The sequence below is a fragment of the Anopheles stephensi genome, chromosome 2 (genome assembly GCF_013141755.1).
Source record: "Anopheles stephensi strain Indian chromosome 2, UCI_ANSTEP_V1.0, whole genome shotgun sequence".
Classification (NCBI taxonomy): domain Eukaryota; kingdom Metazoa; phylum Arthropoda; class Insecta; order Diptera; family Culicidae; genus Anopheles; species Anopheles stephensi.
In genome coordinates, this window is record NC_050202.1 from 7,261,788 (window position 1) to 7,275,100 (window position 13,313).

The 13,313-nt window shown below is 45.1% G+C and overlaps 1 protein-coding gene across 7 annotated transcripts in view; it reads right to left on the minus strand.

Moving 5' to 3' along the window:
- Positions 1-13,313, minus strand: part of LOC118503516 — a 72,964-nt gene that overhangs the window by 19,104 nt on the left and 40,547 nt on the right. For 2 of the 7 annotated variants that reach the window (XM_036036871.1, XM_036036872.1), the window contains exon 1: positions 6,232-6,823. The exons of 1 other annotated variant lie outside the window; for it this stretch is intronic. The gene's annotated coding sequence lies outside the window, so the exon portion shown is untranslated. Of the gene's footprint in view, positions 1-6,231; positions 6,824-13,313 lie in introns of those variants that run through there. 4 more of the 7 variants (XM_036036874.1, XM_036036873.1, XM_036036870.1 and 1 more) reach the window with 3 other exon arrangements.

Genomic DNA, 13,313 nt, shown 5'->3' on the forward strand with positions numbered 1-13,313 from the left:
TAGTTTTGCGTCATAAAAAATTGGAGCAGATATGGCAGGGAGTTACACATACCACACACACACACACAACCTGGTCTCGAAATTAGGTTTTAATTTTATGCATAATTTTACTACATTAGCCAACGAATTCAAGCAACAGCATACCAACATAAAGTGCACCAATAGAGAGAGAGAGAGGGCGCCCTACGGTGCACGGCCAGCTGGAATTCCAAAGCGCACCGTGGAATGTTACATATTTGCCATGAAGTCATTCTATCGCGGTGCTGTCCGTAGGCATCACCTGAACGCTCGGCGGCAAGGATGATACGGTGGGTAAATATTTGATTTCATCTTGAGCGAAGCTTAGCACGACGCTACTTGAGCCGCCTGCCTGGTCAATGTGCAGCTTTCCGCCAGTGGTCAGAAAGGCGGATATGCGCGATGCGATGAAGCGATATAAAGTTGCTTCTAAAAAGAATAATAAAGCAAAAATTCAATCATATGCCGCTCTCCTGTGGTGGACGTCTATTAATAAAGTAAACGGACGGGAGAAATACAGCCGTCCATATGTAACCAGCCGCGAGATGGATTGCAGATCCAGCGGGACTATTTTAATCGAAGATACATTTTTTTATTGCAATGTTTGTTCTCCGTTTAAGGTCCATGCCCTCGGTGGCATAGATTCTTCGTAGTTTGTTGAATTTTCTTCCGGACTCACATATTTATTTAGCTCAAATCTGCTAATTACAAACTTCGTGTCTCTTTTTTTCTAGCAAACCAGTTACGGATGATCTGTTGTAGCTCTGTTTGCCTTCATCCACGATCGGAGCGTCGGGATAACGAGCAAAGATTATCTGGCGCGCTGTACCACAAATTAACAAGTTTTGCAAACGTTCCCAATGACAAAAGGGTCGGGTCGAAGAAAATAATTCAATAATTATGATTGATCTACTTAGGTTTCCTTAACGCGCCCGAAGGAATCAACGTGCGTCCGCCCATTTTTGCACAACGCGACGCGCGAAGGTTGTTTGTTGTTTGCCCCGGCAGCAGGGTGCGGATTCATTCGGGGGGTTTCGCGTGTCGGAACATTCGGCACCTTCTCCGGCAGTCTCCTCATCCAACCGACAACTCCAGGCACACAAAAAGAATAAAAATCTGCCACCCAACCTACCACACCGAACCGAGAAGGCTTACGTCAAAAGTGGGCATCGCAGAAACTGGTTCTGCGGTTCCGCCGAGGAGAGCAGGAAAAAGGCAATCAAAATTACTCATAACCTCATCGCGCTCTCCTTCGCTTTCCTCCGGAGCGCGGACCTGTGGTTCGACGGATGACATGAGCAGGTTCAAACCGAAACTCCTGACCACGATGACCATCTCGGCGAATGACAGGTTTTCGCTCCCCCCCACTCCAGTGATAAACCGGAGAGCCGGGGCAGCGTCTGGCAATCGATTCGCTGGACGAACGGCCGAATTTCTTGGTGCGGGGCAACATATACCGTTGGCGGTGTTGTGTTGATTTTAACGATGTGTAAAAATGTCGAAAAAAGCCAAAGTTTTGGAATGTGTTTGTCCGATTATTCATTCTGGATGGGAAAGAAAAGCTCGATCTTCGGTATTAAAACTCTAGAATTTCAACATTTCTTTGTCTTTCACGTCATGTGCGCGTTAATCTTGGCAGCGTTCGTTATGTAGACAAGAATTCTTTGTGCCGAAGCTCGTTATACCAGCAATAATATTTTGCTTTACCCCCTTGACAAAGTCATGTCATAGAAAACATTGGTGATTCGAAGTTTAACATGCTGTCGCTTATCAGCTTCAACGCTAAGCACCACAACACAGGCAATGGCAGCTACTTCAAACCTTTCACGTTTGATGATGGAACGCACCGCGCTTGCTAGACCTCCATGGTAGGAATCTATCCTTACTCGCTAGGGCGACACACGACCAGGGACGCATTTGACGTGGTTCTGTGACCTTTCCTTATCACCCTAGAAGTCTCTTCACGGTCTGTTGGCAATGGCAGCCGTGAAGAAACTGCAGGATCTTCAATATAATTAGTTTTTAAAACAGTGTTGAAACAACTGATACACAATTTATTGTTTCATCTTTTTGGGAAGAAAGTGAGATGAGAGTCCTATATCCTTTCCGGCTCGCACGGCAAGACCAATCGATGCCTTGCCAATGTCGATATCTCTCCTCTAGGTCACACCATGCTTTAATGTGTATTGGGAACAACACCGACGACAACAAAGTGCAGGACCGACCTTGTGCTCGTTTATGGTTCCTTCTCGTGGGGAACAGGTTGTGTGTGTGTGTGTGGAATGTATCAGCACACCGTAGTACTAGTACGTAGTACGCCAGGGACCTTCCCCCCTGCACGGTCCAATCGCTTTCGCATATCCTTATTTACGACACACTTTAATAACGGTAAGTGGAAAGTGCAGTTAAGTAGATTCCATTAAGGATTATTCAAATATTGATAAACCCAACTACCGGACCCCAGACCGGGAGCAACATCAGCTCAGCCGATGGACATTGTTGGACCGTCCATACGTAGACGTCTACACCCTGCCAACGTGCCTGTGCGCAATAAGGAACAAAAATAAAGCAATAACCAATCGGTGGGAGATTACTCAGACTTCCACAAGCAGACAAAACAGCGAACGAAAAAAGCGCAAAGAGATTTTTATGAATGAAATAATCAAAAGTGGTGATAAACATGCTTCTTTTCAGTGCAATTAGCAAGACTCGAAAAGTATTACACCACCAATCATGTGAAAGAATGTGCCCAATCACGCCACCTCTTTTTTCTATACACTCGAAGGGAGTTCAGCTCAAAGTTCAAATTTTCGTTGTTAATATACAAAATCACATCCAGCATTTGATAAGCTCGCAAATTAAAACCAGCCACCCGGTGGTAGGGACGATCATCGGGCGGCAGGATCTAACGCAACTCCACCTAATTGCTGATTGAAGTCGCCAAAGAGCCGCACATTCGGAACTTTACAGACTCTTCGGCGAGTTCATTTGCGTGGATGGTGCTGGATGACCCTAAACCACCAGCAAAAAAATAAATCGAAGTTTATGTTTGTAAAATCGCCACCTCTCCTGCATGCCTTCCACAAACTCCCATCCGGACGTCAAATTGATAAAAACCTCCACCAAGTTTAGGGTGGCCTTCGAGGTGAAGTTGTTGTCACATTTGACACATTTTTCGGACAGTCCAAGCGGCCCACACAATTAAGCACGTTCGCACAATCGTAGCGCTATGAGACCTGGCCCACGGTGGAACCACACTTTCTCGGAGGCGTTGCGCTGTTGTCGTTTGCAAAAGCCAACCGTCAAGCTCGCGTGTCAGACAAAAGCAAGTCACACGGCGCGGCACGAGTCGGCACCGAAATTTCGCTTTCCTCCGACGCATCGTACAGCGCACTAAATCTGTCTTTCGGGAAGGCGGAATGCACCAAATTTTCTCCGTTGAAAGTATTACGGAAAAATTTATCGTGCCGTAAATTTTCATTAACCATCGCCATCGAACTGTTCGCAGGGTGGTTGAGTGATCGCGTCTCACTGTCTGCACGCGACATGAGTGCACGCGTACTGTGTGACCATGTTTGGGATGCTCTTGTTTCGTGAGTTGTTGCTGCTGCTGCTGCTGGTGGTGAGTTGAGTAGCTCGTGCTTGTCGTTATTGTAATGGTGTCGGATTACCGGTTAGCTTGTGTCACTCGGGGAGACTACTCTACGCCGAATGCACATTTTGGGGACGATCGATTTGTAAGCGATTAAAACTGACACAGATACGCCGAAGGACACTGTGCAGGCAGCAGTGTAGGAAGAGAGTTTCAAGCAGTGCAGCTGGAGCTTGCACCATCGGTATTTCCATTCTCTAGCTTGAGTATATATTTTTATAGCTCTTTTAAATTTAAAGCAACTCATACAAATTTATTCCAAGAACAATATTCCGAGCGTCATTAAACGAAATCACTGAAATGTCAATCTAACACCTTTACGGGTCTGGTCGTAAAATAGCGAATGGTATTTCACATAAGATTGCAACCGAGAAACATTTATATTGCCTTTTGGACATCCGAGTTCTGAAGAGGTTCCTCAACTCTCAGCGAACAGGCAACGGAATGGTTCAATCCTAGTACGATAGGAAATAAATTGCCCATCGCGAAAAATGGAACATTGCTCACAAATACATCACCAATTACAGCACAAACAAACTATTATTCTTCCTCCAAAGCGCTGTGATTCGAGTTCTGCAAGCGGAACACGAAAAAACGGGAACAGATTCTGCAATCGCTCATCACCCATCGGCCTTTCGTTCGTTCCCGACCCGACGACCAGAGTTCGCTTAGTTAGGACGCACCCCGTTGCAAAATAACAATTTGACAGATGGGTTAAGCGGTTTATAAACAACCCCTATTCACGATCCGCTCCAACCGCTGCGTTCCTCCAATTCATCCAATTCGATCGATTCCACATTATACTATGTTGCGATTATGTTTGCAATCTCGGGCATTGGGACCGTTGTCGGGGGTGTGCGTGTGATTTGAAGCGCACCAAATTTAAAACACGAACCACACTGTGTGTCTGTGTATATTTGGGATGGAGAAGCGAACGACGACGACGAGTTGCTGCACGATTTGTATTTTTCGCGAGTTTGAAGCGATTTGCAACACCATAGATCAGCGTTGGAGGAGCAAACACACAATTCCAGCACACCGAGTCTGCCTGGCGATCGTTAAAGCGCTGATGCTCCGGGACAAGAATTTAGGGGCCTTCGTACTGCTTCTTGTACAAAAACATGAACACAAATCGATTCTGGCAAATTTAAATGCACAGCGCTGTGTAGCAAGTGGCATCAGCCTCACGATTTTGCTAAATACTGCCCGTGCCGTACCGGCCAGACAGACGGGAGTCTTTGCCACACACTCCCAGATGTAAAGCGAGGCTCGGTAAGCAAAGAGGCACCAAGGCGCGCACAATATGCGAATACGTAATAAATCAAAATTAATTGACACCAGTCACACTTTTTTTTCTCTACTTCTTCTGCTCCTGGATCCGATCCTAACTTCGACGACACGGCAGGGCCCCAACGGAACCGAGAAGTAACTCGGATCACAAGAGCACGGAGAAGTTCAGGACAGGGTGGTAATAAACCCACGAGCAGCAGCAGCAGCAACCTAACCAGTAGGCCAATGGGTTACTGCAGCTCAACACCACGACTCGACAGCGAGCGGTTGCGAAATGTTGCAAAAATATCGTGCGGGATCGTTGATCACTTTCAGATATTCGGCTCGAAGGACGATAACATTAATCCGGTCCGCTACCTTACTGATCTGGACCTCTCCAGAGAACATACCGAAGCAATCGCTCGAATCGCGGCTTACGGATATTAACTACAGAATCTGCATCACTTTCATCTACTGGGCGGAGCTGCCTCCGCTGGTAGACTTCCGCCGTGATTGATCGGTCTTTTGGGGTCATTGAGCCAAGCCTCCATATCGTTCGCAAGCCCGGGAGCGCAAAAAAAAAACAAGAGGAAGGCCTGGTAGAAAGCGAGCTAAACCCTTGTTGCGTCGCTGTGCGTTTCCGCGGCGGTTTCAGCGCGATTAATCTTGGCACGCACGCGACAACAAGCGCTCAAGTGGAACAGTGGTGTGGGCCTCCGGAGGGTGTGCGCTGTGTGATCTTTCCTCTGACATGTTTTGATGCCAAGCCGGCATCCATCCCATTTAGATATCGCACACAATCGTCGTGATTCTCTGGCGCTGTATAGAAGGAAGACGCAGCTTTGGGTAGGGCCATCGCCACTGCTTGATGGTGATTTTTCCGATCTTCCCGGCCTGATAGCAGCCCGCGACAGGCGCCAAAGTGTTTGGACTTGGGAATCGCAAGACATCGGCGCGCGCGTGTGCTCAAGACCGCGAGGTACGAGTGACTCCGCACGGATACTATAATTAGATGCAGTTCGCCGAGAGGCGACATCTTCGGATGAATCGTGGTGCATTGCACCACTCGGAATCCCCGGGAGCGTCCCCGGCGTTCGTGACATCTTCTAGCGAACCCAGCTTTCGCTTTTTTTTTCAAATCACACACCGATAAGTGGTTGGTCCGAATATTCCATGCATATTTACGCGTGGAAGTGTTTCGTTTCTCGCCGTACAACTCGACTGGACTGAGGAGCTAGTAACACACACACGCGCGCATACGAGGACACGGTGACGTTTAGAACCATTCTTACGCAAACGAGACGCACATACGCGATTACTTCACAGCACAAGATTTCTTTTGTGAAATGGTGACACACGTTTGCGTAACTGCTGCACGCGCGGGTACAGCCTACACAACACTGGACACTGGCCTGCGGCACGCCGTCGTACAGCCCTGCCGCGGTGTCTCACACCCGGCTTAGTTGATAAGATGCAGTGGGCGCCAACAACGTTGCAGCCTGTACCGAAAATTGCGATACTGCCTCATCGAAAGCAGTGCGTGCTTCTTTGCTGATAAGGGCACAACACTTTGCCTGCCAGGTAAACCGATAACCTGGTGGTAACGCTTCACCTTCACACACGTCACTATCTTGCAGGCATGCAACGAAACAATTTCAGACAAAAACAATTTGTTCACTACACTGCCGTTTGTTGTAGCGAAAGCGATCCCGGGAGATCCTCAATTTCTGACACCCAGGGCTACGGTTTTCCTAGCGTACGAAAATCGAAACCCTAACGGCAAACACAAACACAGCGAACGGAAAAGGGCACGCGAATAAAGAGCACGCCAGAGCGCCCGGTCGGTCGATCCGCTGCAGTCCGCGTCTTGGCTCGATCTGTCAAACGCTGATCATAACAAAGTGCACGCACAATTCTCCCATGCTCCCGCGGACGGGAGGTTGGGCTTTTCGCTCTTGGCGAACTCTCCCGCGAGCGTACCGGGGCGAAGAGAGCGCCCGTTGTGGCTTAAACCGGCCATAAAGCCACCATTAAGTTTAAGCGACACAGTCCACCATGAAGGTGTGTACAGGGTGACTTAAGGGTGGTGAGTTGCTCTCGCTGTCACCTTAACGGCGGAAACACGCTCCAAGCACCATAAGGAGAGTGGCGTCACTCTCTGAGTAAACATAGCAGAAACGTATTCGAGATTTAATCGTCAAGCTTCTCTTACAAAAAAAAAAACTGGAGATTCAAGTCGGGTTTTCTTGAGAAAATAAGAGGCACATTAGGTTGGCCGATAAGTTTGTGGGCAAAAATTTTAAATCGCCAAAATTGTACAGCAACTTGCATTTCCTCTAAAGAAAACATCAACATAGAGAAGGGAGAAAAAAAATATCGAACGATAAATTAACTCCACGACTGGTTAAAAAAACACCTTAAGACAAGTGACAGTAGCGTAAACAAATGAAACAATCACAATAATCTCACCAACTTACGTTTCCCCGCCGGGAAAAAAGGTATTTGCATCGGTGGTGTTTATATTTTCCTTCCAGCATTTCCCGAAGACGTCCAAAGAAGAAGAGCAACAAAAAAAAAAAAAAAAACTACGTCCACAAAATTGCGCGATTAGCAGATTGAGGTAGTGGACATTTAAAACAAATAACTTCACCCGGCGCACACGAGAGTGCGGTTTGTTTACGCCACCAGCAAAGGTTTTTTTTGCCATCCACCAACCACAACAATGTACACGACGTGGAAAATTGTCACTTTAAAACCAGTAGGAATCAGTAGGAAACCGGACCAATAATGAACACGTTCGTTGCAAAAATAAATAAACCGACCATCAGTAACAAAATTAATACCACGACGAAAATAAAATAAAAACCCCTACTGCTGGCGGAAGTGTCCCGAAGACGCTGATTAAATTGAGATCCGTGGCTGACGAGCACAGCATGAATGAAAAAAAATTCAAATGGACGTATGATTTCGTTTGCAATAATATTTTGAATACGAAATGGGCGAATTTCCCGTCACCCTTGATCAGTGTTTAATTGGTGTAAATTCCATTTTCAGAGCGACAAAAATATGAGCGCTTTTGCATTACGTTTCATTTAAATTCGACGCTAATCAACTTTTAGCCGAACGGAAATTGGATAATGTGGTTGCTAAATTCAGGTTAATCTCTTAAGGATGTTATGGATGTAGAAGAAATATTCTATAGCTCATTTACATACACCGAGCGGAAATAGATGCCGATTGGTTGGAACGACGCCCGATTAAATGGAGTGTAGCGGAAACCTAAATCGCTTAAATATGGAGCACAAATTGGAATAAGTAAAACAAGTCCCTTGGAACTTGTTTTCATTGCAGAAAGGGGATTCAGTGGCGAAAAGGTTCCAGGGCCAATATCAAATCCCTTCCAGACCATTCTCTCCTACTGCTTGCCGAGCTATGAGTAATTGAAGTCGGCTAGACTAGAAAGCCTCCTGAGGTCTCCAGTGTAGTTCCAAACACGAAGAAGGCACTCCTATTAGTACAAATTTAATGTTTACCAGTCCCCACCAGACGCTAGTATCGCTAACCTATATTTTAAAGGGGAAACATCTTATAAACATGTTGCATCGCATGTCTAGACCTTACCAAGAATAATGCAAAAATGAAGAACCATGTAAACACCGACAACAAAGCTATGGCATTGATTCGTGCCAACCAGTTCCTCGCGCGTTATCACCACTCCGAAGAACCACTCCACCAGACATACGCAAACCCGACTTGAAGACACCAGGAAGAGATGCACTTTGCGTAGACTGGTGAGCCTTCCTGCACCAGAACCTCCATCAGCCATGATTTTTTTTTCCACCAGAGTTAGACGCGTTGGCGATGTGCATTGACCCCTTATCATAAATTATCGTAAACGACGGCGGGCAAGCGTTGTAAACTTGCCCACCCGGCCGTCACGGTGTTAAACTTGAGTTTATATCCACGTAACGGACCTCGTCGCCGACAGACACCCACTGTCTCGGACGAGCCCAAGCCGAACAAGCCACAAAAATCGGAAACAAACCTTACAGAGCAGCAGCATCAACCGAAGCAGACGGGCTTGGTTCTTGGCGGGTGAAGCCCCCACCACCACAGGCTCTCAACGGCCTTTTGGCAGCGATCGCGTTAAATGTTGCTTGCGCCCACGCGCGTAGTGTAAATGGTACGACGTCTTTTGCGTCGGCCACAAATTATGTTGACCATCAAGGAAAGAAGGCAAGGCAACATCATCATGATCATGCAACGGCAAGGGTCTCGGTGCGGTGCGTTTTTTAATACGCGAATGCAGGGATGCAAGGGCGTCCGGCGACGATTCTACATTTGAACACTACGTTTCGACTCAACAAACAAAAAAGAAGAACGAAAGAATAAAGATACTGTCAGACAATTACTCTACCCAAGAATAGCTGTTAAAATGCGTTTTAACCTCCTAAGCTTTAAAGCTCCTTTCATTTCATCACCTCTTGTGTGAAAATGTGTTTTTTATAGGGTGAAATACTTCAACTTTAAAGTCCAATAAAACCTGACACTGCCATACCGTCCCGAGCAATATCATCAAACAATCATCAAACTGCACACACACACACACACACACACGCATCGATACTGCAGAAAGCGCCGACGTATCATGTTGCTGCGTTTCGGCGCAGTTTCAGAACTTTCAGAACTTTCCGCCAGAGTGCGCCGCCGTTCATTACTGCCAAACGGATCTTGCTCGCTTGCTGCGCGGCAGAATGATGGACGTTGTTGATTATGCGCTGATGGGAATGATGCATTGGTTTGTGCAGCTGCAGATACCCCTTTTTCGGTATGGGCAACTGTGGTGGCGCCGGTTTCGGCCACAGGGAGTATATCGTTACTTTTATGAATTGAAATAAAACAAGCGGCCGGCGATGATCGGGCGGTCAAGATTGGGCGGCACTTGCGCTTTGGTGTGTTGTATGATGAGTGGATTGTTCGGGTACAGGGGGGGGGGGCCTTTTTAAAGGGGTTCTGTCGGTCGCTTTCGCTATCCTGCCCAGCGCTGAACCGGTCAAACCACCGGTCATCAAGATGTGAATTCTTAATTAGAGACAGTCTCCGACAATAGGAGATCTGCAGACGGTTTTAAAAAATTAATGTTTTGTGAAGAACTCAGAAAGAGCATGCAATAAACTTACGACTCCGCTACGTATTAGACGTTTCAGTTGGAGATTTTTAAGGAAACTCACCTGGAAAGATAAGAAAATAAAAACATGATTAAGTATATTAACTTTAACACAACTTTTTAGAGGGTGAACATGAACACGAGGTCAGTAGAATATTAAATTCTTTCAAAGTTGCAGAGCCCTACAACAGCACTAGCTTTGACAGTTGACATTAGAATCTGACGCAAAACCTTGAAGTGAGAGCGATCATAAGTTCGCAATTCCAACAATTTGCTCAACGCAACAACAGCACAACCAGTCGGTGGATCATTTTTCATGGCATGCAAAACGAACGAGCGCCTCCATTTGCTTGCTTGCTGCTGATAAAAATAACACGATGTAATGCGACACGACGGTTCATTTGTCACAAACGCACGCAGTATGCAGTGATACAAAAGGAAATTGGTCTCCATATCGATTGAAATCAGATGCAGCGAGGTGCGAGATTTAGAGCTGAACAATATTCATAACTATACGCTCGAGCGATCGGCGGTCGTGCGGTATTGAATGACGTGACAAATGTGTAGAAGCAGATGGCGAAGTAATTTAATGCGATAGGTAATAGGTCAGGTGGAAATGGGAAACTGACTCCAGCACTTTCCATGATAATGAAGTGTAAGGTAATGGGGAGAATAATGGGGAAAATACTGATAGTGAAAGGCATCGTGTTACCGCTTGATATAAATATATTTTCCCACTTTCACCGCGTGTGATTAGAAGCACGCCGAATGCAGTTCACTTCATCCATTCACAGTTTCCCAGCACATTTCCGTCTGGTGATGCTACATTGCCAAAACAAAAAGCATCCAACAAAACGGGCAGAATCGTTCGTGTGCTCATCGGAAACCTTGAGATTTGGTGCGATGCAACGTCTATTCAGCCCCTGGCATTCCGGTGATTGTGATGAAGTCGTCGAATACGGTTCCGGTAGTGCATGGTTAGTTCATTCTTACAGCGTACCGTACCGAGTGAGTGCAGCAGGCCAGCTGGCGTACTTTTCTATTTGTTGCGAATTAAATCACCGAGGCGCGCCCGTGCTTCATTTCGCCAGATGCGTTACGATGTACAGTGCCGGTTGAAGTGCAACAAACGAAATGAACACGATTGAATGATGATAATCCGTCGAGTTATGTGGGACTTTTCCTGCGAACGAACTTCTTGGCGCGAACGTTTGCAAAGCAGATGATGAGAGACAGACAATAATGGGAAAAATTGAAATGCAAAATGGCTAGCAGGCAGCGCAGCCATAGACCAACAGTGGCTGAAGCTGATTATAAATCGTGGCGATGCAACTTCTCGAGCAAGCGGGCGAATTTTCTATCGTTTTAACCAGCGACAGCATTACGCGAACCTTCTTCTCCTTTCGCCGGCACTGTGCAATGCTAAGTGGAAATAAAACGAAATTGACACGTAACCCGATTGGATGCAAGGGTAATACACGCGCACCATATTGCAAGAAGTCAGACAGGATCGTGAAGATGGATTTACGTCCCAAGCAATGGAGAGAAAAAATCTTTTGAAGAATAATTATTTATTTGTTTATCCAATTATTTACTAATGTTATTTTTCTAGTTCGTTACTCTTTTGTTTGTTTGATTGATTTATTTGTTTTTCTATTTCTTCCTCTATTTGTACTATTTTTTTTTTAACTTTTTCTTGATTTTTTTCATTTATGTTTTTTTGTTTTATCGATTATTCTTCTGCTTTTATATTGTTTACTTTTATGATCTCATGTTTTAATCTGAATCGCTTTTACATAAATAATTTAGTATTTATTTGTACTTTAATGTATCTATTTATTTATGCATATATTTATTTATGCATATATTTATTTATTCATTTATTCAATTTTCCATTTTTTTAATTATGTTTTCATTAGTTTGTTTCTTCATTTTTGTATTTTTTTCATTTATTTTAATTTTTTTTATTATTACCTGTTTTCAATTGTTTTTTCTGTTTTTTTTAATTTTTTGTTTCTATTTCCCTTTTTTGTTTTGTTTCTTTTCGATGTTTGTATTCGTTAAGAAAATGAAAAATACTACAATTTTAAAACATATCTTCATTTCATGTTACCCTTTTTGGGCGGTTCAATGACCCAACACAGGCAAATTAGGCTTCAAACGGGGTGAGGCTTTTTTTACTCGAGACCTACCGTAAAGCCAACGCAAAATCGACAGCCCACAAACTTAAGAACTCCCCGGTCAAAAGTGCAGACTACGTGCCCAACTGCACCTTTTACCTGAATTTGTGCATTTAGTGTATCTGGATCAAACAGGCACAAAGTGTTCCGTATTCAAAGATTAGTTAGAATTAATTTTATATTTAAAAAAACGAAACGAACCAGACAACAAACTGCACACAATATCGATAGAAGCATAAAATGGGTGTGTGCAGAGCGTAGAAATGAAACCTTGCTCCTTCATTCATCTTGTGCCAACTGCATGTCCTCGCACGCGTCCTGTCGATTATCGTAGCAAAGACGACAACATAAGACTAAAAAACAGCCAACCCTCCCTTATAATGTGGGCAGGTAGTTTGGCTTTTAGTCGAACCGGTACTTTGACGCCTCCTCACTTGCAACAAAGCAAACAGCGATTTTATGCAAATGGTTTCGCGACTTCGTGGGCTCGATTTTATGAGACACATATCGCGGGGCCATACAGCAGCTAGTGCCGGTCTACCGAACCGTCGTCAACCCGCACGGTCCAACAGTGTGCAGTGTTCCTTTTGGTGCACCACCGGATGGATTCGTGGTCAAGCAATGTTTCGTGTTTTTTTTTATTACTGTCTCTCCCAACACTCACGCTCTACTGGGGTAAGGTCTGCGACGTTGCGAAAGAATGTTCGCACCTTCGCGATTTGCAACTTTATGCAGCGCTAAATGTGCCAATCGTACTGCTTCTGGGCAGTACGGATTTGAATTTACGATCATTTGTATCAAGCGGATCATTGCGAGAACTTTTTGGTGTTGTGGCTATTCAGCGAGGTAAAACAGAAGTCGATGCTCATTTTTATCGATATCATCTGATGGCAAAGATGTAGCAATAAACATCGTCTAATGTCATGGAGTTTCAACTCCAATTTTAATTCTTCAACAAATACAGGGTAATGCATTTAAGTACGAGTTCGCAAACATACACTAAATCGCACGCGATTAACTAACCCGC